Raw genomic sequence first — 27352 nt, forward strand, 5'->3', positions numbered from 1 at the left:
CGGGAGGCGTGTGCGCGCGCGGGCGCCGCGCGGGGATCAGCGCCCCGCCGGGACGGCCTTCTCCATTGCTTCTGGCTGCCGCAGGACGCGCGAACCGGGAGCGGCGGCTGGAGCTCCGCTTACGGGCCGAGCCTGAAATCAGTGGAGACACAGCACACACCACGGGTAAGTGGACACCAGAGGAACCGAGGAGGGGCTGTGTCCAACGGCAGTGGGGCCTTGGAGTGTCCCCGCGTCACTCCCCGCTCCCCCCGTGCGCCGACAGACCCCCTCCAGGAATTGAACACGAGCTTCCAGCCCTGCAATTCCCGAGGAAGGCGACTGGAATTTTGTCCCAAAGCTTCACACACACCCCCAGGCACCGGGAGGGGGATACAAGGAGCGCGGAGGGTGCGGAGTGGACGGGTAGGGAGAAGAAAGACAGCTCGTTCTGCGTGAAGGAGCGGGAGGTCCCCACAAGGCTCCACGCATTCCTTGGTGCCAGATGTGGCCGAGCGCCAGCCGAGCCCAGAACGTGCCGGCACGTGAGCGCCCGGGCTGCCGCGAGGGCGCAGCAGCAGCCTCGGCTGGCAAAGGCGGTCCCGTTTCCGCCCGGAGGCCCGCCCGGGCCCTCCCGGGGCCGGTGGTCGAAAGGCGGCTGCAGTCCCAGGGACCCGTGCAAGTGGCCCCACCCGCCCCCTCCCCGAGTTCCAGCGCCAGGCACCCCGGGGGACTGGCTGCGGGCGGGGCGCGAGGCAGGCGCGCCGCAGCCCCGGGACCCTACCTCGGGCCGGCCGGCCTCATGGCCGGGGAGCCTCTCCGGGCGGCGGGGGCGGCGGGGGCTGCTGCGGCAGCTGCGGCTGCAGGGCCTGGGGCTGCTGGGGCTGCTGCGGCCGTCGCCTCATTCCATGTCCCATTCTCGAATGTTATTCTGTGACATATAACCGAGTCACCCGGGCAGCCGCCGATGTTCCGAACGCGTCCATTGGCCACCGCAACAAAGAGGGGCGGGTCCCGGGCTCGGGACTCTACAACCGGGAGCTCCGCGACGCTCTGATTGGCTCCGGGGGTTCCCGGGCAGGAGGGGAGAGGAACAGGGGGAGCTGGGCCACCACGAGAAATCCGATCGCTGTCTTGTCCTGGGAGCCCCGCGGGGCTGCGGCGGTTGCCCTTGGGACTTAAGACCAAGTTTCCCCAGGGGTCGTCGCACTGCGAGAGTTCGCACCTATGGGAAGCAGGGGAGAAACAAAGCCACCCAAGAAGTGACCCCGAGGTAGAGGAGGGCTTGTCCTTAGAACTTCGTTCCCTGAGGAAGGCTGCACACAGTCACCTGCCCCTAGCAGGGAGTGACAGGTGGTTTAGGCTGGGCTGTCACACGAAACACAAAATTAAATCTTTTTTTTTTTTTTTTATCTCACATTAAACAAATTTTCCAAAATCAACAACGGGGCACAGCATGTACCCTCTGACATCAGTCATGATTAATAAATCCCTTCTAAGCCCAAGCTGATATGTGACAGTTAAACCCAGGAGGTCAGTCAGGCCCCAACTATTCTGTCATAGCTACTGAGTTAGAGAAGGGGTCAGATAGAGGGATGGGGGAGTGGGAGCCTTTCCACACTCGCCAAGAAACACTTTTGCCTTAAAGGCATCTTCTTTTTTTTTTTCTTAAGAAAAAGAAAAGCGAACTGAGATGAGAAGAGCGGCAGACTACTGACCTGGGGCTGGCTCTAAGTCCAGGTTTGTCACTTGGCTAAGCTGTGTGACCCAGGACAAGCTACTTGCTTGTTCTGGGCCTTAAGTTCTCTTTCCAAAAAGAGAACAGATCCCCCACTGTAAGGTCTGTGCTGGCTCTGAAGTTCTGTGATTCTCTGACTTTTTCTTTTGGGGACACTTAGGAACCTAGCCAAATATGCTTTCTCTTTAAACTCCATGGAAGCTTTGAGAGGATAGGCAGTTGTGATAGCAATTTCTAAGTTAACCTGGAATTAAGAATTCTGTTTTTGGGGTGCCTGGGTGGCTCAGTCGGTTGAGCGACTGACTTTGGCTCAGGTCATGATCTCACGGTTTGTGAGTTGGAGCCCCGCATCGGGCTCTGTGCTGACAGCTCAGAGCCTGGAGCCTGCTTCTGATTCTGTGTCTCCCTCTCTCTCTGCCCCTCCCCCTACTCATGCTCTGTCTCTCTCTGTCTCAGAAATAAATAAACATTAAAAAAAAATAAAGAATTCGGTTGTCAAAGAGCCACTGATGGTGGAGGGATCATGGGCAGAGGCCCTGGGGTACCGTGGACAGCCAGGGCCTAGGGGGAGGAGACCTGGGTTCTAGACAATGAGAATAATAATTTAGGTCCATCTGGACAACAAGAAATGGGCCAATTCAGGAAATTATCTGAATAATGCAAGTGAAATAGCACTCCTGAAAAAAAATCAGGAAACTGGAAGAAGCTTATCTTCTCACCACATAATTGCCTCAGGTTTCATTTCTTGATTAAAAGAAAGCATGCCTCTGTGAGTGACGTTTTCTCATCTTGAACATCCTTCCTCTCTTCTTTTCTCCCTCATCTCTCAAATCCATCGCTCTCTCCTTACTTCCTCTGAGTTTCAAATCCAGGGGGGTGAGGATTTCAGGATGCAGACCTGTATGCACAGGGTGAAAATTTGACCTCACAATCCCTCAGGAGAAAACTGAGCTCTCAAAGCTCAAGTGATCAGACCAGCTGGCGAACATCGAAGAATATCTGGCAAGTTTCACCTTCCTTGGCGTCAGTTCCCCGTGTCCCACTCAGGCCAAGTCCAAGCAAGTACAATCACCCTGTTAAACCAGGGCCTGGATCCTGCTTTACCTGAATCAAATCCTATGGACCAGAGAGGGTTATCAGTTCATGTTCCTGCCCCCAGCACCCCAGAACTCCTTGACAGCTGGGGGGAAAGCCTTTGTTGTTCATCTCCAATATTCCAAATGTCTGTTCTCCTCTTCCCTGGGGGTGGGGTGCAGTAGGGACCCACATGACACGGTGTATAAAGAGAGCTATGAGATTTGGCTGCTTTCCCTAAATGGTGGTAAGAAGGCTTCTGCAGTGAACTGTGCTGTCCAAGTGCAGGACTGAGAGGCAGAGGGCCCTTTTGTTGAGAATTCTTTAGCATTAGAGAATTGTGCTTGTTGTGTGGACCAGCCAACTCTAGTCTTCACGTCCTTGTGTATTTCAGGTTACGTAACACTGAACTCAGGCCAGAGAGATGCTGGGTTTTGAAAGTTCAAGCAGTTAGTAAGAGTGACATAGCCTTCCATATGTACACACAGTGGGACAGAGCCAACTTGTGATCTGAACAGGGACACGTGGCGACTATTTGCTCAACCTCCGAGAGTATGAGGTTGACCTACTCTTCTATTTGTTGACATAATGACCAGAATAGCAGGGCTGTGTAGCGGAAGGTTTGGAACCAGAAAAACAGGTCAAAGAGTATCTCATTTTCCAAGTGCCAGCTGCTGGGGTCTCAAAGACACTGAAGACAGAATCCTACCTGACAGATCATGTTTCTGGCTCCACCACTTCTTGACACTAACAGCCTATTAAGGGATATATCAAACACACCTTATATGCCTCCTCACGTTAGCTAGACCTTGCCTGTCTCCTGGCTCTACAGCTATCTCCACAGCTATAGACTTGTGCAGTCCAGCCACCTGGACCTGGCTAGTCACTTGCCCCAGGCGGGTCCCTCTTGGCTGCTGCTGCCCAGCCAGGCTGGCCAGCCACACGTGCAGTCTCCGACTCTTCCACTGCTTCGAGACTCACATGAAATGCCACGCTGCAGGATGTGGCTTCTAAGGAGCCATCAAAGAGGATAGATGCATCCTAAGGAATTAATTCCCTGCGGGGAGCCTTTTGATCAATGAGAAAGCGGAGATGGGAGGGAGCTGGGCAGGTGAGTTCTCTTTCCTTCCTCCCTTCTATGGACTGTTCCGAGTCATGGTTTTCCAACATAGCCTGTCTGCAGCTGTCCGTCCCGCGCGATTGAGCAGACATACCTATTGAATAAGCTTCCGAGGCTCTCTGCAGCTGGTCATGAAGCAGTTACCTGCATGATAACAAACCACCTTGTGTTGCGTTTCATCCTTTCCTACTCCATTTCCCTTTTGGCTCGCTCTTGCTGCCTTCTCAGTCAGATTTACCTTTGCTTCTAGGTTCTGCTTTCTAGGGAAACTGAGCTAAAACAATGGGTTCCACAAGTGGTTCTAGAAAGCACATGCTTGGGATGGATTTCGGGGTTGTATTGCCTACCCGTCTGAAATCACTAGAATCCTTTGCTGATGCTGAGAAGGAAGGTAATAGCTCCGATATGCAAGAGCTCCACAGCTCTCACTTGTGTTTAACTGTGGTCAATTGGATGGAGAGCAAGGCATGAGGAGATCAAGTAGCTGTGGCCCTCAATCAGTTTGGAAACAATGATAATTATAAGGTGTGAGAGACCTTGGAAACAGAAAATGACAGGCTCAGAGCAGTTAATTACCAACTCACGGAATGCTCTGAAAGCCAGAGAGCCTCCATGGCAGCTTTAAGAGAGAGTCTTATTTCCTGCAACCACAGGATAGACTCTTCCAATCAAGCCCAGGACCTGATCACATGATAGCAGAACTGCAAAGGGTACTAATACGTGACCTTCACAGGCTTCCACGTCAAAGTCAGAGCCCTGATAGGGAAAGAGGGGGACCCAGAATCCTGGAATAGAGATGTCTCAGTGGGTGGGTATCTTGACCCTTCAAGTCCCTTGTGAATGCTCCTGCCCAGAGAAGACCCCACCCCCACCCCCCGTGGCTCTCCATGGCATGTTCGCCTCAAGACCACTTATTGCCTCCACGAATATCCAGAGTCAAGTGGTAGCACAGCCCACGGTGGAAAGAAGAAGCCCCATTCCAGGAGCACCTGGGTGGCTCGGTTGGTTAAGCATCCAATTCTTGATTTGACTCAGGTCATGATCTCACGCTGACAGCACATAGCATGCTTGGGATTCTCTCTCTCTCTCTCTCTCTCTCTCTCTCTCTCTCTCTCTCTCTCTGCTTTCTCTGCCCCTCTCCAGCTCACACGTCTGTGCGCTCTCTATCTCTCTCAAAAATAAATAAACTTAAGAAAAAGAAAAAAAAAAAGAAACCCTGCTCCAGGGATGAAAATCATACCTGCCAAAGATATTGTAGGGCTTGGCTAATGTGCACTGGCAGGAACTGTGGAAACGTGTGGATCTTGAAGATATTATATTTGGGGATGGGAGGGAGAAGCTCAATGAGGAGAACTCACTGATTTGGGGATACTCATACAAAACTAAGCATTTAGGGGCGTCTGGGTGGCTCAGTCGGTTAAGCATCCGACTTCGGCTCAGGTCATGATCTCACGGTTCGTGGGTTCAAGCCCCACGTCGGGCTCTGTACTGATAGCTCAGAGCCTGAAGCTAGAGCCTGCTTCAGATTCTGTGTCTCCCTCTCTCTCTGCCCCTCCCCCGCTTGTGCTCTGTGTCTCTCTCTGTCTCTCAAAGGTAAATGTTAAAAAAAAAAAAAAAAAAGAACTCCACATTTCCTGCTTTAGCAAGGATGCCTAGAGCTTGTCCTAATCCCCATGTTTGCTTAGATGGATCTCTGAAGCCTGGTCTCAACAATAAGCAAAGTAGAGAAAGCAGACTTCCTTGTGTGGTGTTGAAGAAGGCATCAGAAGAGTCAGGAAGGAGGGAATATTAGAAGGGTTAATTCGGTATGGCTCCAGAACCCACCACCTGACTAGTTCCTGGGCCAGACCGGAAGACACTCCCCACACTAAGGCAATAAAGAATGCACTGGTACGGAGGCAGTTGGTAGTGGCTGTCCTTGTAGTCCAAGGTGGATGGTAGTGAGGAGGGTGGTGTGTAACTAGGCTGCCTACTATTTGTGAAGATGACAAAAATCCCAGAATTGCAGAGGTGAGGTGGGAGCACTTAATCATAAAGGAAAAGGTGAACATACTTACCACAATGGACAGCAAGGTAGAGGAGCGCTCAGGGTCACTTTCTCTACAGGGACTCATAATGCTGGCTAATAGGTCATGGTGTTCCTAAGGGAGGGGTATGCATATGATTTATTTTCCACGTCGAGCTATTTTTGAGAGTGAAAAGGTACACTAGTAGTAATGACATGGGGACAAGTGGTATACACCAGGACCATCCCAAATTGATAACCACCCTACCAAGGGCGGGGGGGGATAGATGAGCCGTCACTTAGGCTATTGCTTGATTTGTATAATCAGAGAAAATGCTGGGGAGCAGAAGGCTTACTCTGGGCAGCATAGCAAAGAATCATAGACCCTCACCTGATTTCCAAATCTAAGCCAAATCTGGCTCAAAGCTATTGCCACTGCTGAGTGAGCCCAGCTGGCCAACTGCAAAGACTGATACCAGGTGCTCTGTTTCACAGCATTCCTCAGAGAGCCAGCTGGGGGCCGGTAAATTTATATGGACCTTCTACCCTGGAGGAGGCAGTGACTTGACTTTACCCCAATCAATAGAAACACCATAAATGGGTTTGCCTTCCCTGCCCATGGGGCTTCAGATAGTATCACCATCTGAGAGCTTCCAGAATACCTTATCCATTGACATGTTACCTTATCCAACATTTCCTCAGAACAACAGACCCATCTGATGGTGAAAGATGGGGCAACAATGGGCTCATGAGCATGGCCTACTGGTCTTACCATGGATCCCATACCCAGAAACAGCTGACCTGAGAGTATAATGAAAAAGCCCATTGAAACTCAGTTAAGGCAAAGCTAAGGTACAACACTTTGCAGAGTTATGGCACAGCCCTCCAGGTTCTAATACGCTTTGAGCTAATGACCAGTATATGGTACTGATCCTTAAGAGCTAAAAAGGATGAATTCAGGAACCGAAGGATAGAGGTGGACATGGTAGAAGTGGCACCTTCCACCATTGCAGCCAGTGACCCACTTGAGGAGATTTGTGCTCTTTGTCCCTGACACTTTGGACTCTGTTATGTGAGAGGTTCTGGTTTCCAGGGAGAAGGCTCTGCCAGGGTGCAGGTTCCACTGATCTGGAAGCTGTGACTGCTCCCCGGCCACTTCAGGCCACAGGCAAAGAAAGGAGTTAAAGTATAGTAATTCGAATTACCCCGAGAGGTTTGGATGGCTTCTCCTGGATTGCAGGGAACCCAAGGGATTCACAGCTCCTGGTAAAGTAATAATTTTGCAGTGATAACAGTTACAATTCAATAAGGGTAGTTCCATGAAGAGCTTCAAGACCCTCTCCCACAAATGAAGATGACCCAATCCAGATAAACCAGCTGAAGTGTTGGGCAAGAGTGAGGGACGTCTAGAAAAGGTAATGGAGAAGGAAGATGATGATATCAACTACGGCCTTAGGACCAGCTATAGTAGCTTGAATCAAGCAGACTATAGCTCTACTCATTGACTCTCTTCCCTAAGAGCTTCTAGACGATTGCAACTGGCCACAACCTTGAAGGGAGCTTCGTAACTGAACGGATTTGTATCTTTCTTGGAAAAAGGGTAAAATCCTCAAATCCAGACTATTCACCCACTCTCACCAGCAAAATGGATGTTTAGTGCAACAATGGATGTTAGTGTTTAGCCTATGTCCTCCCCATCTTGTTGGGAATCAATATCGCATGTTGATTGAATGTAGTGAATCCTACTGGTGGAACTCAGATCACCTGTTTGTGCCCTCCCTGCAAAAAACAATTAGGGAGTTTTCCAGATTTTATCTTAGAGAAAGAAGATTCACATGGTGGGAAATTCCCCAGACGTAACCGGAGTGCCCAAAAGAGGCTGCACAATTCTGAAACTATTTGAGATGTCTGATAGGATTAAGCAAATGAGTTAATGCCCTGATATTGGTGTTTTCACTATGAAGAGGGAGCATGCAAACACGGAATGGGGAGAAACAAGGAAGGAGCCTGGGGGGAGAATTGGAGTTAGAGGTATTGATGGGAGCTCAGTCTTTCTAAATCCATAAGATGAATCTAATCATGAAAGAGTGTTGGACCCATCCAAAAAAAGGAAAGTTCTGTTTTTAAAACCGTATATATTTTAAACTGTCAGTGTAATAAATGACAAAGAAAGTCAGTAGAAATGTTCCATATTAAAGAAGACCAAAGAGACATGACAACCAAATGTGACACTTGATCCAAACTACATCTTGAGGGGGCGCCTGGGTGGCTCAGTTGGTTAAGTGCCTGACTCTTGGTTTTGGCTCAAGTCATGATGTCATAGTGAGATCAAGCCCCGCATCAGGGCTTGCTGACATTCGGGAGCCTACTTGGGATCCTCTCTCTTCCTCTCTCTCTCTCTCTGACCTTCCCCTGCTCTTTCTCTTTCTCAAAGTAAATGAATAAACTTTTTTTTTTTTTAAACTGCACCTTGACCTGCAGGGAAACAAACAGCGTAAATGTTATTATTGGATCAAGTGACAAAATAGTAATATAGATGTTCAATTAGATAAAAGTATTACATCTATATTAACTTTACTGAAGTTGATGAACTAAACTACAGTGATGAATAGGGACTATCCTGATTCTTATTCTTAGGAAATACACACTGTGGTGTAGAGGGGGAAGGGCCACTTACTTTCAAGTGGTCCAGAAAAAAACCACTGCGCACTGGCATGTGTGCAGAGAGAAAATGGTAGAGGAAATAAGGCAAGATGTTAGCAGTAGATGAATCCGGGTAGAGGGTATATGGACGTTCTTTGCACTATTATACTTGCCACTTTTCTGTTAAGTTTGAAATCATTTCCAATTAAAAAATTTTTTGAAGGAGGGGGACTGAACAACCCTTGAAAACACAACAAATGTCTACTATAATAAGCCTGTGAGATAGGTGTTAATTATTTCCATGTTACAAAGGAAACAACTGAAGTTTTAAAAGGTTGGGGAACTTGCACAAGACGATATAATTAGTAAGTGTCAGAACTGAGAATTACACTTCGATTCACTTGATCAGCTACTTTTCTTTTTCCTTCTCTTCTTTTCTCTCTCTTTTTTTTTTTTTTTAAATTTTTTTTTCAACGTTTATTTATTTTTGGGACAGAGAGAGACAGAGCATGAACAGGGGAGGGGCAGAGAGAGAGGGAGACACAGAATCGGAAACAGGCTCCAGGCTCTGAGCCATCAGCCCAGAGCCTGACGCGGGGCTCGAACTCCCGGACCGCGAGATCGTGACCGGGCTGAAGTCGGACGCTTAACCGACTGCGCCACCCAGGCGCCCCACTCTCTCTTTTTTTTTAATAGCAAGAAGAACATAGATTCAAATGGTAATCACAGACAATTCGTAGATGTCCTGATGACCAAAAAGTTTAACTGTCCTGATGCTTCAAAATTCTAAGGGACGTCCTTTGAATTTCAGGCTTATTTATTTTTCTAACTTATCCCCTGGAGAGGGGGTGCCAGAGAGCAGGGAGCATGGAGGAGAATTAGAAACAGAATGAATGAGACCAGGGGAGCCACCAGAGAAAGAACCACACTGGGGCCTAAATAATCCACTGGTAGCAGCGGGGGCCCTGGACAATGGTCCTTCCGGCCAGGTTTACTGTTCTAAGGTCCTTTGAGGACATTTGGCCAGAGGGAGCAGAAATTTAAGACTTTCTTGGATTACACCTACTTTTCACCCAGAGAATAAGAGAATCATCTGCTGTAAAATTACTGTCTTCTCTCACAATGGCAGCTTTCAGAGAAGAAACCTGTTGTCCCCTTCTGAACAGTGCATTTGAAGGCTCTGTGCCTACCCCTTAACAAAAACTTCTTTGCTTTTAAACAACAAACATTCATTTCTCACAGTTCCAGAGGTTGGGAAGTCCAACATCAAGGCGCTGGTGAGGACCCTCTTCCTGGCTCATCGATGACCATCTTCTTACCATGTCCTCATGTGGTCAAAGCAAAAGGGAGCTCCCTGGGACCTCTTCTATGAGGGTGCTGATCCCATCCATGAGGGCTCCACCCTTATGACCTCATCAGCTCCCAAAGGCCCCACCTCCTAATACCATCACATCGGGGGCTAGGATTTCATGAATGAATTTTGGAGGGACACAAATATTCACTCTGTAGCAGCAGCTGTCTCGCAAATACTTGGATTTGGCCTTTGTGGGGTTTTCCTGGGATCCACACAGAGAGGAGCAGTTGCTCGATGCTGTGGGATGGTTGGGCTATATGAGAAAGCTCTCTTTTTGATTTTGGGGTACTTCAGGAAGATGAAAATGAAGTAAGTTTTACAATATAGCCTTTCTGGGGTGCCTGGGTGGCTCAGTCAGTTAAGCATCCAACTTCAGGCAGATCATGATCTCACAGTTCATGAGTTCAAGCCCCGTGTTGGGCCCAGTGCTAACAGCTCGGAGCCTGGAGCCTGCTTTGGATTCTGTGTCTCCCTCTCAGTCTTCCCCACTTGCATTCTTTCTCTCTGTCAAAAATAAGTAAACATTAAATATACATAGAGAGAGAGAGAGAGAGAGAGAGAGAGAGAGAGAGAGAGAGAAGGAGAGGGAGGCTTTCTGTCCCAAAGGGAAATGGGAACACGCTGACCCAGGTCTGCCCAGCTGACAAATGAGACCTAAAGCTGATAAATATGGAGGCACATGATTGAGGTCATACAGGAGCTACACTAGGGAGCTTCTGAAGGCCCAGGAACCCATGTGATATGAAGGTCACCCCACCTGCTAATCTTAGCTCTGCCTGTAACATCCTGGGTGAGGCACGTAGCCACATCTTGGTATTTAGTGAATGTCTCAAGATATATATTATGAATATTCTTGGTAATTGGAATTGGGCAATCCTCCCTGAAAAGGCAGAGCGCATAACCTATCACGCCTGGCCACTGAGCAGTTTCTCTGGGTTCAGATGTCTGTTCTGTCCCCTGAAAAACTACGTGCAGATCGGCTTCCTCCTGTATCCATCAGGGGCAAGCAGGACACAGGTGGAACTCTCAAGAAGGTTTAAGCCCTGTACACCGAGGCACCGACAAGACGAGGGGAACCATCAAGGATGACGAGGAACCCCGGAGCTGTTACCCTGGACCTGAAGGAGCCCAGTGAGAGCAGGAGGCAGAAAGAAGAGCCGACGGCATCCTCCTGGGCAGACAGCAGAGCGGAAGTGGGTTGGGGGCACACAGAAGATGACTGCTGGCCGTCTTTGGGACCCAGGCAGAGGCCCCAGTGCTTTCCGGGGAATTTCGCACTCATGGAGGTGAAAGGCAAGGACAGGTAAGATGTAACAGAGACTTAACACACATGGGAAAACCAGGCATTCATGGATCCAGAGGCTGAACGTCTTGCCGGATGTGCTGGAGAAAGAATGTGAGCCCAGCGCTGTGTGGGGAGGTGGGTGGACTTTCCCTGAGGAGAGCACTGAGGTGTCTGTCGTTGGCCATCTCCCTGGGTGCTTCCTGAGTATCCCATTTGAGGAAAGGGGTCAGCATTAGAAATGTGCCAACCCGTCTTCCTTTCTTCATTGTAACACTCTCCCTGGCCTTATGAAAGATGACAGCTGTCTGGGGAGCACAGTGGGTGCCCACGGTGACATATCTTTTGGCAGAAGAAGCACTACGGAAAGCTAGAGGAAGCCCACCCTCTTGATGGCATCGTCATATGACTGCTCATATTTACTGAAAATGTACTACGTGCCAGACGCTGCTCTGAGTGCTTTTCAAGCATGTGCTCATTCCACCCTCACCCAACACCCCTAGGAAGTGGGTGTTGTTAGGGACTGAATGGTTGTGTCACCCTAAATTCATAGGCTAAAGCCCTTACCCCCAATGTGCCTTTATTCAGAGATGGGGCCTCTAAGGAAGTAATTAAGGTTAAATGAGCTCATAAGGGTGGGGGGCTCTGATCTGATAGGGTTTGTGTCCTCATAAGGAGAGATACCACAGAGTTTGCCCACCCCCCCCCCCCCCCCCCCCCCCCCCAGCACTCACACTGAGGAAAGGCTATGTGAGGACACAGCAAAGGGCCGCAGTCTATAAGACCAGGAAGGGAACTCTCACCAGAAACCGAATTTGCTGGCACCTTGGTTATTCCCGTTTCCAGAACTGTGAGAAAATGGATGTCTGTGGTTTAAGTCCCCTGGTCTGTAGGGTTTTATTACGGCAGCCGGAGCTGACCTGAGACAGGCACTGTCAGTATTATTCTCACTTTATAGATGAGGAAATTGCAGCATAGGGAAGCTAGGTGGTTTTCTTAAGGTCACCCCATTTGCCTTTGACTTTGGGTCCCTTCACCTCTCAGGGTCCTGCTTCTCTCGTAAGAAGCAGGTAGGTAGAAACAGATTAGGAGCCATAAACTCAAATGTCAAAGGGCACAGGCAGATAACAGAAAGAGGGGAAGCTGGCTGAGAGGGGCTGTTACAAACTGAAGAGGGCAGGCCCTTTAGAGAGGCCAGCTGCCTGCCAGCTTCAACAACTTGTTGGCTAAATGGCTGGTGTGCTCGGATCTACAGGTGCTTTGTTCTATTTTTTAGATGTTTATTTGAGAGACAGAGAGGGACAGGGTGCGAGCGGAGAAGGGACAGAGAGAGAGGGAGACCCAGAATCTGAAGCAGGTTCCAGACTCTGTGCTGCCAGCAGAGAGCCCGATGAAGGGCTCGAACTCATGAACTGTGAGATCATGACCCGAGCCAAAGTCGCGTGCTCAACCGACTAAGCCACCCAGGTGCCCCTCAGATCTACGGTTTTTCAAGACAGACTTGGAAATCTGGATCTTTTTAGGAAATACAATTTCCCCCACATTCCATCATGAAACAGAGGGCAGGCTAACTAAGACATAGCTATGGGCTGTGTTTGGCATACAATGTCCAGTTTGCCCCGCTCTGGACTGGATGATTTTTCTACACGCTTTTCACCTCCTCCCTCTTCACTTGGCCATGACTCTCTGCCTTTGGCAATATTCCCTCCCATGTGCAGACTCTTAGCCTCCTGCTTTTAGGAAAGTGAGTACCACCACGATCCAGAAATGTTTTAAGGCATAGTCAGTGCAAAGAGCACTACATAAACTCAGCTGAGCCATGTGACCCTGGGCCCATTCTCTTTTCTGAAAATTGGCCCCAAAACACCTACATCACAGGAGCTCTGGAAGGATTAAATAAGATTGTGCGTGAGGAGGCAACTGGCCCATCGTGAATTCTTCCGTGGGGCTCAGAGAAGTGCTGAGTGCTTTCCATACATCGTCAGGTGCCTCAATGTTAGGTGTTTGAGCTCCTTACCGATAGGAGTCTGGTGGCTTCAGCGGCTGTAAGGTGCCTGAAATGGAACTGGCTGAGTTGTGAAAGGCAGGAGAGGGCCTCTGGAGAGCCTTCTGGAGAGCCCAGGAGCATGGCTGGGAGGGACAGGAACCAGAGATTCCGTGCCTGGAAGCCAGGAACAAAACAGCCTCCCCAAACAACTCTCCAGCGGTTTGGAGGCATAATTAGTAAGAGCGTTTGTACTAACGCTCTGAAAGTTCTACTCAGGCTTAATAGCCGCCTGTAAAAATTCCAGTAGGGCCATTTTTAGTTGGGGCGAGTGAGGGTTAAAAACTCTCCAGACTGCCCAAAATACTCTCCGGGAGGACCCCCCCCCCCCCTCACCAAGAAAGGGGTTTATTTACTGCCCCACTGATTAAGGAACTGTTTATCTACTCTGGATCATCTTCCACCAAAGCCTTTATCAGTGGTTTTTTGTGGGTTTTTTTTTTTTTTGTTGGCTACTGGTGTTTGGGTTTTTTGTTTGTTTGTTTCGGTTTGTTTTTTTAAATAGATGAGAGCAGATTATGTGTGTTCCAAGGCTGTGACTCAAGATAGTTGTTTGCCTGTGAGCCAGATCCTGGGAAGGGAAGGGAAGGCGGCCTCCCTTTGCAGAGCTGGGGGGAGTCTCCAATGAGAAGGATACAAAAGAAGGAGTCAGAACTCACTTCCTTTCAGGTCTTCCTGGGGAGCAGCTCAGTGGGGGTGGATGCTCTGGGGAGGACCTTGGCCAGCAAAAGAACGAGTGGGTTCAAGACAGCGGAGGTGGAGGAAGAAAGAGCAGAAATGAACTGGCCAGGCAAGGGGAGGGGAATTAGAGGCGCTCTAGGGGAGGTGTGCTGGAGACTCCCCAGGAAGCCTGGGGTGTGGTTGTAAAAGAAGGACAGCACAGAGCCGGGAAGGAGGATAAGAGCGAAGCTGTGTTTGGAGCTACACTGAAACTCTGGATCCTATCTAAATCCACTCTGGCCAGAACAAGGGTTTCAAAGGTGTGACCTTGGGAGGAGCGTTCCACCACAAGAGCCAGGAGGTCCTAAATGAATTTTTGGTAAAGACGATGGCAATGCGTTTGGAGTAGAGAACAGCAGTCATTGGATTTGGGGCTCAGCTCTGCTGAGAACTGGCTGGGTAATCCTAAGCATACCCCCCCCCAGCCCCCACCTTTCTGAGGCTTGGTTTATAAAATGAGGGGCTGGACTGGATCCCTAGTTCTAAACCTCCCCCGCACGAGAACCACCTGGGGGGTGCTGCAGCCCAGACCAGTGAAATCGGAATCTTTGGGAGTGGGTCCAGGTATCAGTATTCCACAGCCTGGAATACTGCACACAGCCAAGTTTGAGACCCTCAGGGCTAGACGGTCTCTAAAGGTCTCATTCAGCCTTGCCATTCATTAAGTCTTTAAGGAAAGAACAGAGAAGATGATTCTCCTGAGACAGTCCTCAGGAGAAGCAAGGCTTGGACCAAATGGTCTCTTAAGAGTTCCTCTGCCCATAAGATTCCATGATTGGAGACTCCCAAGTGGAGAGGCTCTTGCTGCCAGGTTCTAGCCAGATGTGTTTCTTGCACCCTTCATTCATTCCAGGAGTATTTACTGAGCCCCTACTATGTGCCTGGCACTGTTCTAGGTGCTGGAGATACAACAGCGAATAGACCCTTTCCTGTGTTCAACTCTTGGGACGGATCTGAAACCACAAAGCTAAAAAGGAGGGTGCGGGATGATGCAGAGAGCCAGAAGGGAAGGGAAGTTTGTGAATCGGGTGTTTCACACAGAGTTCCCCAAACTGACACATTACGTCATTGAACTGAATAACTAAGGTTACTGGGGATCTGTCCTTGTTGCGTTATTCTCATCTTCCTTTCCTCCTTCCTCTTCAACTGTGGGGTCATCAGCCTCTGCGTTTAGCAACTCAGTTCTGGCTCCCAATTCCAACATGTGTGTGTGTGGGGGGGAGGGGGGGTGGTGACCAACACCACCAGGCATCTGAGACACCAGCGGGGTGTGCTACAATTTAACTCAGCTCTGATAGTACCTACCTGGAGATAGGGTCAGATCCTGGAGGTTGAAGGCTCAGTCCTACAGACTACCCCTCCCACCCCCACTTTGGATACCAGTGGCAGGTCCAGGTCATGCCCTGTACTTCTGACCAGTTAGTAACTGGCTCTAAATCAGAGGTTCCCATGATGCCCTGCTTGGGTTTGATTAATTTGTTACAGCGGTTCACAACTCAGAGAAACATTTTAGTTACTAGATTACCATTTATTATAAAAGGACATAACTCAGGAACAATCAAATGAAAGAGATGCCTGGGGGAAGGTATGGGGGAAGGGTTTGGAGCTTCCTCGCCTTCTCCAAGGACGATGCTCTCCCTGAATCTCCACGGTGTCTGAAACTCTCAGACAGGTTTTGGGGCTTTATGGAGGCTTCATTACATAGGTGTGATTGATTAAATCGCTGGCCATTGGCTACTGATTCAACCTCAAACCCCGCTTCCCTTCCCAGAGGTAGGTGTGTGTGTGTGGGGGGGGGGGGGGGTGGTGGTGGTGAAACCAAAAGTTCTAGCCTTCTAATCATGCGGTCTGTTCCCCTGGCAACCAGTCCCCATCCTTCAGTAATTTCCAAAAGTCTCTCATTAACATAACCAAAGACACTTTATCACTCTTATCACAGGAAATTCCAAGGGTTTTAGGACTCCTGTGCCAGAAACAGTGACAGTGACGTAGACCAGATACATATTTCCTATTATAGATCACAATATCACAGCCAGCAACCCTAGGGGCAGAAATCTTCTGCTCCCCAACCCCAGATTCACACTCCCAAGTATACCTCAGGTCTTTCCAATTCAGCTTAAGCTCCTTACAGCTGGGTACTGGGCCTTGAGTCTTTGGGGGAGCACATAGCATAGTTTGGAGTGTGTGGGCTATAGACAGACATCCTGGGTTCAGATCGCGGCCCCGCCTCTTGCCAGAGGCTATCACGATGTGATCTGGACAGCATACCTACCAGCTCCCCAGTCGCCCACCTCACATCTGCACCTTCAAAATAGGGATTTATTATAATACTACCTTTCACATTGGTGTGAGGAGTAAATGAGTTAGTGGAGACAAAGCAGTGTCTGGCACCTGATAACCTTCAATAGGTGGTGACTATTACTGACCTAGAGCAGGGGATGTTGTGTGTGCTTGTTCTGATCAGGCTCACGGAGAGACCAGCAAGGTTGTATGCTGTGGCGGCATCTGCTGTCTTTCTCATTTCCCATCAGGGCGGGCCTCTGATACACGGGTCAAGAGAATGCTAGCTGTTGTAACAGGGAAATCCTGAAATCTCAGCGCCTTCCTTCAGTAGGAGTTGATGCTTTGGTCATGGAAAGTCTACTGGCGTGGGGAGGGGGGGCGGGGCGCCCCATTCCATGCAATCACGTGGGATGTCAGGGGCTCCGTCACCCTCAAGGAAGCCCAGGGCTTTCACCTCCAAGTGGCACACGCACTGAGAGACTGGAGACCACAAGGAAGGCCTTTGTAGGCCAGGTGGGGAATGATCACTTACCCCCATTCCACTGGCCAGAAATCAGTCACATGCTGCAAAGAGCCTGGGATAGGGGCCAGGAAGAAGTGCATGAGGGAGCCTCTGGGGCCTGGCCTCCAGGGGTCTTCTTAGCCAGCCAGGTCTGCCTCCTGATCTCAGGCCCCCTGCACCCCTGGTGGTTATCCCATCTGAGATGAGTCTGGGACCACTGTGTGTGCAGACTCCCTCCTCCTTCTCCTTCCTCTCTGACCTTCTCCAGTTACTTTCCTCCAATTCCTGTTCTCTCTCCAATGGCACCTACCCTCTATTGAACTCCTGTCTTTGGAGAGAGGTTCATTGTTTGGCCACTGAGGGGTGTGGTGGAGAGGTGCTCTAGGGATTCAGTGACAAAAGATGTTGGGGGAGGGGGGAGTGGGGGGAGAGCCGTGTCAGCAGAGGAACCTTCCAGGGAGGAGAGCTGTGGCCATGTCCACCTGCTTCCTGAAATCAGAGAGTCTGATCCCAGGCCACTGGGCTCCCAGGTTTCTGGGAGAGCTCTTAGCCCCTCCTACTGTCCCCTGAACAGCAGCAGCCCTATCACCTTGGAATTTGTTAGGAATGCAAATTCTCAGCCCTACCTTTGACCTGCTGAATCAGAAAACCAGCTCAGAAAGATTGGTAACCCACCCAAAGTCATGCAGCTAGTAGGAGGCAGGGCAAAAATGTTCTAACACGTCTTTTACGTGATTCTGGTGCACACACAAGTGTGAGAATACCTCCTGCAAGGAATGGAGCGGCTAGAGGCTGCGGGTAGGAAAGTGCTTCACACTGCCACCCAGTGGCTGCACAACAAACAACAGCCCAGCCTCCAGCTTGGAACAAGCTCATGCTGAGGTCACAGCTGTGCTAATACCTAGATTAGGAAGCACGTTTTGGAAAGCACAGGGGAATCCACAGCCATCGCAGGGGACTCACCCAAGTCTAGCCTCATGGACAGCTGTTAAGACTTAGCCTAGAGTCCAGCCCGGAGCCAGTCCCAAACTCTTGCTAGAAGGCCAAACCCACCTGCGCTTACATTCCATGGGAACCTGGCACAGCTGGCTGGAGAGAGGCTTCTGTGATCAGACTGATAACCCCATCAGGGGCAGACTCCATCATCCTCATGGGATACCAGAAGAAGCAGAGGTTCTTCTTCTCCAACAGGGCCCAGGACTCCACTGGGACCCTGCCAGCTAGGCCCCTGTGGCCCCAGGGCTCTGCTGGTGTGGCACTCCCTGTCTCTGCCAGGGGCTTGCAGATCTTGGAGGTGAGGGTGGGGAGAGGCTAGAGGGAGAAGAGGAAATGTGAAGACCTCTCAGGATGCGGCCCTCTCCTGCCTGTGTGATGGGGAACTGCAGGGATGGGGGTGACGTCTGAGCTTAATGAGGAGGGAATGTCCAGAGGCAAAGGCAGCTTGCTCTCTCCCTTGTCCCTTGGCCTCAGACACAGTGGGGACAGGAGGCTCAGCACTCTGGGTACTGACTCTTTGTTTGCATTTTTATGGGAGGACGTGGTAGCTGGGGGGCTCCCAGGGGATGTGCCCAGCTTGCTGGGGAGGCAGACTCTGGGGGAGGAGGAAGGGTACAGGAACCAATGTCTGTAGGGTACCCTGCACTATGTGGGGGACTCATTTAATCCACTCACACAGTAAAACTCAGCTCAGAGAGTTCAGTAACCTGCCCAAAGTCACACAGCCAGTAAGAGGTAAAGCAAGCATTTACCCTAAGATCTAACACCAAAGCCTATGTTTGCTGTCCACCACTCTCCGCTGCCCACCCCCCACCACAGAATCCCCCTAGGCTGGCTATCACACCAGGCAGTTCCAGAAACCCGTGGGTTCCAACAGCGATAGGGCCTCTCCTTGCTTAGCTGCCCTGCCCTGTGCTCCCAGGCCCCTCCCAGGTATCTCAGTAGCATCTCTGACAAGGGAGAAAGCTCCAGCCAACTTAGAAACCAGGAGGACACTGGCCTGTGTCCCCAGGTGGGAGGGAGAGCCTCTCCATCCTAGAGCAAGGCTAGGGTCCAGAAGGTGCCCATCTCTGCCCTCAGGGCTCTCCAACCAAGGATACAGAGCAGAGCCTGAGAGGGGGAGGGGAGAGGAGGGGAGGGGGCAAGTTCACTGCTCCATTTAACCAGAGGAGGGACAGAGGGGGTCCCCAGAGCAGCTTGGCCCCCACAAGCCTCAAGTGTAGGTGAGTCCTGAGCCGAGCCTGGATGGTGGTTCCCAGAAGGCCTGCTCTTCTCCTGAGTCCACCAGGTAAGGCACAGCCGCCTCACGGTACAGGTCACCCAAACCCAAGGTAGCTTTTTTAAGATCAATGTTCCGCTGCAGACCTGAAACTTCATAACTGTCGCTAAAATCAACACTAGAAAAGCATGATAGGATTTATGTGGGGTTTTTTTTAAGTTTATTTATTTATTTTGAGAGAGAGAGCAAGTGGGGAGGGGCAGAGAGAGAAGAGAGAGAATCCCAAGCAGGCTCCGTGTTGTCAGCACAGAGCCAGACGCGGGGCTCCAACTCAGGAACCGTGAGATCGCGACCTGAGCCAAAATCAGGAGTCAGATGCTTAACCGACTGAGCCACCCTGGCGCCCTGGCATTGACCTTTTAAACTTTATTCAATATACAGTTATTATGGAAGAACCTAACATAGATGAACTCAAATCATCTCTGCTTCTCTGGCTCAGGTGTATGTGGGTTGGTTCATTGGACTTTTGACCTTGCCGAAAGATTCCAAACACCCGCAAACCACCAGTGTGGCGTTTACTGTCCTCATCATCATTAGAAGCCCCGATTGTCCACCTCTATATGCCAGGAATGCCTTCCCTAACTTCTGTCATTGACACACATCCTCGCTGTTGGGGCCCAGAGGGTAGAGTTGTCTTAGGGAGCTTCCCCCAGGGAACGGTGCGGGGCGGGGGGGGGGGGGGGGCTACCCCAGTCAGGATGGGTATGGGAGGCCTTCTTTCTTGAGCGTCTCCGTGGAACAATCCAGACAACTGTCTCATAGGTGCTGAGAGGCAGAAGTCCCTTGCCAGAGGCTGCCAGCCACGACCGGCTTAGGGGTTCTGACCTTCCTTTTCGAAAGGAGGCAGCACAGGCTAGGAGAGAGGCCTTCTCTGGGCCATCTGAAGAGCGAGGCCCAAGTGAGTGAGGAGGGAGGCCCTGACTCCATTCTTTCCTAGCTATGCAACTTTTGGCAAAGCTGAGTCTGAGTTTACTCTTCTGCAAAATGGCTGTAATTGGTGAGGCTCCAGAATTTTTTTTATAGGAGGCACTTAGTGGGTCCTAAGGAAGGAGGCAGGGGTGATGGGAAATTGTTCACAAGCACACATACACCATTTTACTTAGACCACAGGCTTGTGGGGGGTGAACTGGGGAATTCAGCGTCGCTGAAGCCCCTCCCAGCCACCTTTTGGTGCCGCTGTGGTTATAGGAACCAAACCGGCCTCCCTCACGGGGTCAGATGAGAGCATATAGGTGAACCCCTTTGCGAACTGTTCTCAACAGATGGAACGTATTAGTATCCTCTCCTAAAGTAGGACTCTAACCTTTTACTTGGGACGCTGGCCAGCATTGCTTGCTAATGGATCGGTGATGTTGCCCACGGACCCTTATGCAGAGGCCACCAGTGGGCAGTCTCCTGGCTCTGGATGATGCTTCGATTTCTTATCTGGGGGCTCCTTCCTAACCCAGAGATGTGGTTAGATCTTCCAAGCCCCCAAAGCACTGTTTCAGGAGGAATCTCCCCATGCATCGACAGCCCAGGTAGTCCCCCAAATAGGTGGTAAGAGCGTCCAAAGGCAAAGGGTGGCCCCTGCCCAATTGCTTCGGGAACGTGTCAGATGCTCAAAAACTCCCACAGCACGATCCCAGGTCTGAGGAATCTGTTTCTGGGAGTGGGCTTGAACGGACTGTGGGTGTTTCCTTTTGTTTTTTAATCAAAGGCATCCCTGATTACTGTTGTGAAAACTACACTTGAGTTTCGGACACAGGTTATCATGGGATCTGGTCTGCTGTGCAGGACAGACTTCCTACAAACCCCTCAATTTCGGGAGAATCCTTCCCCTTTCTGAAGAGCTCACCTGTCCGTGAGGGTGCTCTAAGGTGACAGGAACATGCAAAACCTATCAGCCATGTGTCCTTTTGGAAAGTCAGTCCAGACTGTGCAGGAGGAAACTTGAGATCTGAAGGAGGAATGGGAAAGAGCAGGTTTTCACCGCATTTCGGGCTTTTGCTTCTGGCTCTGTGGGAAAAGACAGAAACATAGGGGAGGTCTCGCTAGGGGCACAGGGGGCTGCTCCTGTGAGACTCAGCTCCAGCACCCTCTCTGACGCAGCCTTCCCTCCCCCGCTCCCGCTTACCTCACCTCTGCCCGCAGAGGCCATCCTCACTAATGTACCACAGCACAAGGCACACACCCCCTCTCACACTTTGTCCCTGTTAAATTCCCCACGTCTGTCCTCCCCAGGCTATTCCCCCGGAAGAAAGAGGCCTTCACTCGAAGCAGGGGAGTTCTCCCTGTTGGAAGCGGTGGGTTTCCTGGTTTCCTGCCCAGTTTCTGGGCTCTCCTTCGCTGCCTTTTCTCCAAACCAGGTAAGAGCGTGACTTGCTTTCCTCACTCTATGGCAGTCAGGGGCTGCGGAGATGGGGTGTCAGTGCTGTCTCACCAGGGAGGAAACTGCTTTCCTAGAAGCAGATTCTTCTAGCCCCCTTTCCTCTGCTCCCACCTGTCACCCACCCTGTTTCCTGAAGCTGTCTGTCGGAAGGAAAGGGGAGGGGACAAAGACACAGGATTGACAGGGAGGAAGGACATCTGACACCCTCCAGGAGTCAGCCTGGCCCTCCCTGGGGCTCCGTGTGGGCGGAACTTTGTTTCTCCACCAAAGCAGATGCCTGATGGCTGTGGTCCCCCCAGGCTGGAGATGGGCCAGCCGAGCCACCTGTGTTCCTTCTCCACCGACATCACAGATGCACCTGCTGGGCTCGGAACTGTCCGAGGGTCTGTGAAACCAGATCCCTACCTTGTTCCTCTTCACTGGGGCCACACAAAAGCCTCCCATCCGGACAGTGACAACAAGAGCCAGCTCATGTTTCCAGTCGGGCCAGAGGAAGCATGTCTGGGACAGCCAAGAGGAGCTTCTGGGGGGAGGGGTGCCCAGTCCAAGTGGACACTCCTGAAGAGGCCATGTGTGTGCTCAGCCTGCCTGGGGAAGCAAAGCCAGCCGGCAGCTGCTGCCAAGCTGTTCTCAAAGTGTGGTCCTTGGACCCGCGGCGTCACATCACCTGGGGACTTATCAGGAATATGTATTATTGGGCCCCACCTGAGACCTGCAGAATCAGAACCTCTGGGCTTGGCAGTCAGCACTTTATGTTTTTTTAAGTTTATTTATTTATTTTTGAGAGAGACAGAGACAGCGCAAATGGAGGAGGGGCAGAGAGAGAGGGGAAGGGAGAGAGAGATCCCAAGCAGGCTCCGTGCTGTCAGCATGGAGCCCGACGTGGGGCTTGAACCCACGAAGCCATGAGACCAAGAACAGGATGCTTAACCGACTGAGCCACGCAGGTGCCCCTTGATAAGCTGTCCAGGTGATTCTGAGGACACTCAAGTTGGAGAACCTTTGGCTAAAGTTGGCCGTGATAGTAGGTCCTGAGCCCTGGGGTGGGAGGCAGGGCTAAGGGGATTGTGGGTGATGCCAGGGGTTTCCCGTCAGAGCCGCCTCATCCATCCGTCCTAGAGAGGTGTACAAATATTCTTTTCTAGGTGTGCCAGCAGGTGAAAGAGGTTTGGGAGCCTGCCCGAGAAGCTTGTGACAGGGAGAAGTGCTGAGCAGGATGTAACCTACTGCAGGATGCACAGATAAGTATTTACTCCGACGTGGAGAGCGTGCTTCCCGATTCCCGAGTAACCTGACAATGGAGGCCAACGTTATGTGCAAACCCTTTTGCCCAAAATGAGCCCGCCGTGTCGCAGGCAGGCCCTCTGCTTCTCGATTTGGGGTCAGCAGGGACAGGGAATGGAGGGGGCACACAGCTGAGCTGGGGGATGCCTGTGGGAAGAACCAAGCCTGCCATGGTGCCACTGGGACAGCCCTGGGGCAACGTGGCCGGAAGCCACACGGCTGGGGGCCACAGGAGCGGTTCACGTATTCCACTGAGGAGCGGTCTGTGGCAAAAAAACACCACGACCTTCCCCGTTTTACAGAAGTTGTGCCAGACAGTTGAGCTGAGGCAGCACACCTGTCAACCGTCCCAGCTCAGGCTCGCCTCGGAGGTACCGTGGGTTCCCTTCCAGACCAGCACAGAAAAGCGATTCAAATGAATGTTTTGGTTTTCAAGTGCGTATGAAGGTTATGTATACACCGTACTGCGGCCTAGTGTGTAGTAACCTTGTGCCTAAAAAAAGACCTGTCTTAATTAAAAAATACTTTAATGCTTGGGCACCTGGATGACTCAGTCAGTTCAGCATCCAACTCTCGATTTCGGCTCAGGTCATGATCTCACGGTCCATTGTGGGCTCTGTGGTGACAGCACAGAGCCTGTTTGGATTCTCTCTGCGTCTCTTTTTCTCTGTCTGTCCCTTCCCTACTCGTGCCCTTTCTCTCTCAAAATAAATTTTTAAAAACTTAAAAAAAAAAAAAACAACTTTCGTGCTAAAAAATGCTAACCATCACCTGAGCTTTCAGTGAGTCACAGTCTTTTTGCTGGTGGAGGGTGTTGCCTCAATGCTGATGGCAACTGACTGGTCAGGGTGGTGGTTGCTGAAGGCTGGGGCGACTCTGGCACTTTCTTAAAATAAGACAACGGTGGGGTACCTGGGTGGCTCAGTCGGTTGAGTGTCCGACTTGGGCTCAGGTCATGATCTCATAGTTTGTGAGTTCGAGCCCTGTGTCAGGCTCTGTGCTGACAGCTCAGAGCCTGGAGCCTGCTTTGGATTCTGTGTCTCCCCCTCTCTATGCCCCTCCCCCACTCATGCTCTGTCTCTCTCTGTGTCAAAAACAAATAAACATTAAAAAAAATAAAAACAAAAAATCAGACTCAGTCCTGTAAAACCCTGCTGCCGCTTTAGTACCTAAGCTCATGTAATATTCTAAGTCCTCTGTTGTCATTTCAGCATTCCTCACAGCATCTTCACCCGTAGATTCCAGCTCAGGAAACCACTTTCTATCCTCATTCTTAAGAAGCAGCTCCTCATCCGCTCAGGTTTTATCATGAGATCGCAGCAGTTCACATGTCATAGTAATGGAAGAGCCTGAAAAGTGTGAGACTTACCAAAAGGTGAGCCAGAGACACGAAGTGAGCAAACGCTATTGGAAACATGGCACCGATGGACTTGCTAGATGCAGGGTTCCCACAGACCTTCAAACCATAAAAAATGCAACATCCGCAAAGCTCAGTATAACAAGATATGCCTGTATTTGCCTCGAAAGTGTCACTACACATGTTGGTGGCTAATGCTCATCACTGTCTCTCATGCTATGTACCCTTAGTGTGTGTGTGTGTGTGTGTGCGTGCGCGCATGTGTGTGTATGTGTTTTGGGGCAAGTGACTCCCCCCGGTTTGGAGATTTGGCTAAAATGAACTGGCATCCCCCTATCACCCATCCCCCCAAACACACCCATCCTCCCTCATAGCAATCGGGTGAAATTTTGGCAAGGAGTCCAGAACAGTTCATGAAACCACCGGTAGAGGGGGTGCTCTTCCCATTTTGGAGTGGCAGTGGGTCTCCTGGTCGGGCAGCCCTGTTTTCAGTGCTCATAAGGAAAAGCCGGATTTACTGGTCGGTCGAAGAGGCACAAGCCCAAAGCAGAATGATTTCAGGGACACAAGGAGGTGCAAGGCCACACATGATCTTCCTGGCCAACTGAGGCCGTCTGAGCTTTATCCATTTAGCCTAGACCAATTTAAAATACAAATATAGGGGCATCCGGGTGGCTCAGTCAGTTAAACGTTTGACTCTTTTTTGTTGTTTTTTAATGTTCAGTTTTTACTTTTGAGAGAGAGGGACAGAGTGCAAGCGGGGGAGGGACAGAGAGAGACAAACACTCACAGAATCTGAAACAGGCTCTAGGCTCCAAACTGTCAGTACAGAGCCCAAAGGCTTCTGACTCTTGGTTTTGGCTCAAGTCATGATCTCATGGTTCATGGGATCCAGCTCTGCCTCAGACTTTGCACTGACCAGCTTGGAGCCTGCTTGGGATTCTCTCTCTCTCTCTCTCTCTCTCTCTCTCTCTCTGCCCTTCCCCACCACAAAATAAATAAACTTTAAAAAATAAACTAAAATATGAGGCACCTGAGTGGCTCAGTCAGTTAAGCATCTGACTCTTGGTTTCAGCTCAGGTCTTGATCTCAAGGTTTGGTTTGTGGGCTCGAGGCCTGCATTGGGCTCTGTGCTGACAGTGCAGGGCCTGCTTGGGATTCTCTCTCTCCCTGTCTCGCTGCCCCTCCCCTGTTTGTGCACATTCTCTCTCTCAAAATAGATAAACTTGAATTTTTTTAAAGAAGCTGTAAAAAAACAAAACAAAACCCACAAACATTTAAAAATAATAATAAATAAAATACAAATATAATCCAGGATTACACTTCAAGCTTTAATATCACAGTGAGATGGAAGGAACTGAGAGGTTTGGACAAACTAGCAGGTGAGGGTGGGCAGAGAGGCATAAGGGGCATAAAACAATAAAATTCAGGCTTCCCAGTGTCACAATCCTCCCCCTCCTCTGTTCAAAAGAAGAGAAAAGCCTTGCCTGATTCCAAGAGTGAGAGGCTGCGCGTTGGTGCCCCCAGGAGGGGATACTGATTCTCTGGGGCTCCCTTTTCATTTGCACGTGTATAGTCCCTGATCAGGAGCTGATTTGTTTTCTTGTCTTACAGCATTTTGAGGGAGGGACACTGTTTTATATTTCCAGCTCCTCTCATAAATCCTGACAAAATTGTAAATGCTCAATAAATGTCAAATAAGTAAATGAATGAATGTCCATGAGTAGAGAAACATTAAGTAAATTGTGGTATATCAACCTTATTGGGATATTATGCAGTAATCTTAAATAATGGTTATTTGCTGTTTTGGTTTGTCTTGTTTTGTCTTAAATAATGGTTATTTGAAAGGTACTAAGAGAATAGATGTTAGAAGTTCTCATCACAGGAAAAAAATGTGTAATTACATGAGGTGTCGGATGTTAACTAAATTTATTATGGGAATCATGTTGCAGTATTTATACATCAATATTTATGGTAATCATTTCACAATATTTATACGTCAAATCATTACATTGTCCACCTTAAACTACTACAGTGTTATATGTCAATTATTTTTCAGTAAAACTGAAAAAAATAAAAATAGGAATAAAACAATGGTTATAAAGCCCGTATAACAACATGGAAATGTTAAATACGCAAACTGCTTTATACTATGTTAAATACACAAATTGCTTTATACCTACATGAGATTACGCATGCATGTGAACGAAAAGGGAACAAGGAGAAATTGTTGCATAAAGGTAGTGGACTCGTGGGTAGCTTCCTTCTCAGCTTGTTGCTTAATTTCTTTTGTTGTGGGTTGTGCAGTAACACAGAAACCATTTTTTTCCCTGCCTCCAAGAGCGTCTCAGTTTTGTTCTTTGGTGCCCAAGTTCCTTTGATTCCCATCCTGTCTGTCCAGATCTCACCATCTCTTCAGAATTAAGTTTTGTTTCATTTTCTTTGTCCAGTGTCCAGTGTCACACCCACGTGCACACGGAAGTGGTTAAATACTTTGGATATCAATGATTTTAATGGCAGTTGCTATAAATAATGTCAAGTTCAAACACTTAAACACACGCTCTCCCAAATCAGTCCACTGCCTCTCAAGTGTTATCAGCACTCAGTCCCTGTTTATACAGTTTCTCACAATGAGAGTCACAGTGGATGGGATTTGTTAAGGATCTACTGTGTGCCTTCCACTTAAATTTAATCCTCACCTCAAAACCTGCAAGGTAGGAAGTATTATTCTAGTTGGTAAGGGAAGAAACAGAAATTCAGAGTTTAAATTACTTTCCCAAGATCATAGTCATGTTTCTCACCTAAGACCAGGTTCCCAAAGGCCATGTTTTTACCCTACGTACCATGACGGATGCTTTCAGAGGGCCTATGGTACACTAAAATAATGTACGTAAATAACATAATCTAACCATACAAGGAAACTAAACTGTCTTATGAATAATAGTACTGAGGACTGCATAGGTTTGCAGGCAATGAATCTATGCCCATGTGACATTTCTCCAAGGATGTCTTTTCTAATACTAATCTCCTGATGGTGCATTGGGAGCCTCTGTCCATACATAGATCCTGCCCTAGGCAGGATGATCCAGAGCTTATCTGTCTTAGTTTTGGGTCGAGAATATGTTTTGAAGGATTCAGGCTTTTTGCTGAAAAGGAAATAACTCTCACTCTTATTTCAACTTAGTTTTTGTGCCTCGTGAGGCTTTATGAAAGCTTAATCTGTCAGTTAATCTCAGGGATTAGGAGCCATTTCAGTCCCCAGAAGAACCAGACATTTCCCAGAGAAAGAGAGGTGCTCAAGCAGCATTTATCAATCAAGAC

At 49.6% G+C, this 27352-nt stretch overlaps 1 long non-coding RNA gene across 1 annotated transcript; it reads left to right on the forward strand.

Annotated features, from left to right (window-relative positions):
• Positions 1-77: 77 nt before the first annotated feature.
• Positions 78-23189, forward strand: LOC116737856. The gene is made up of 3 exons (XR_004343136.1): positions 78-165; positions 21243-21367; positions 22536-23189. It is a non-coding gene; the product is annotated as an uncharacterized LOC116737856 (long non-coding RNA).
• The last annotated feature ends 4163 nt before the right edge of the window (positions 23190-27352 follow it).

Source organism: Lynx canadensis, chromosome F1, assembly GCF_007474595.2.
Source record: "Lynx canadensis isolate LIC74 chromosome F1, mLynCan4.pri.v2, whole genome shotgun sequence".
In the NCBI taxonomy this organism is placed as follows: Eukaryota; Metazoa; Chordata; class Mammalia; order Carnivora; family Felidae; genus Lynx; species Lynx canadensis.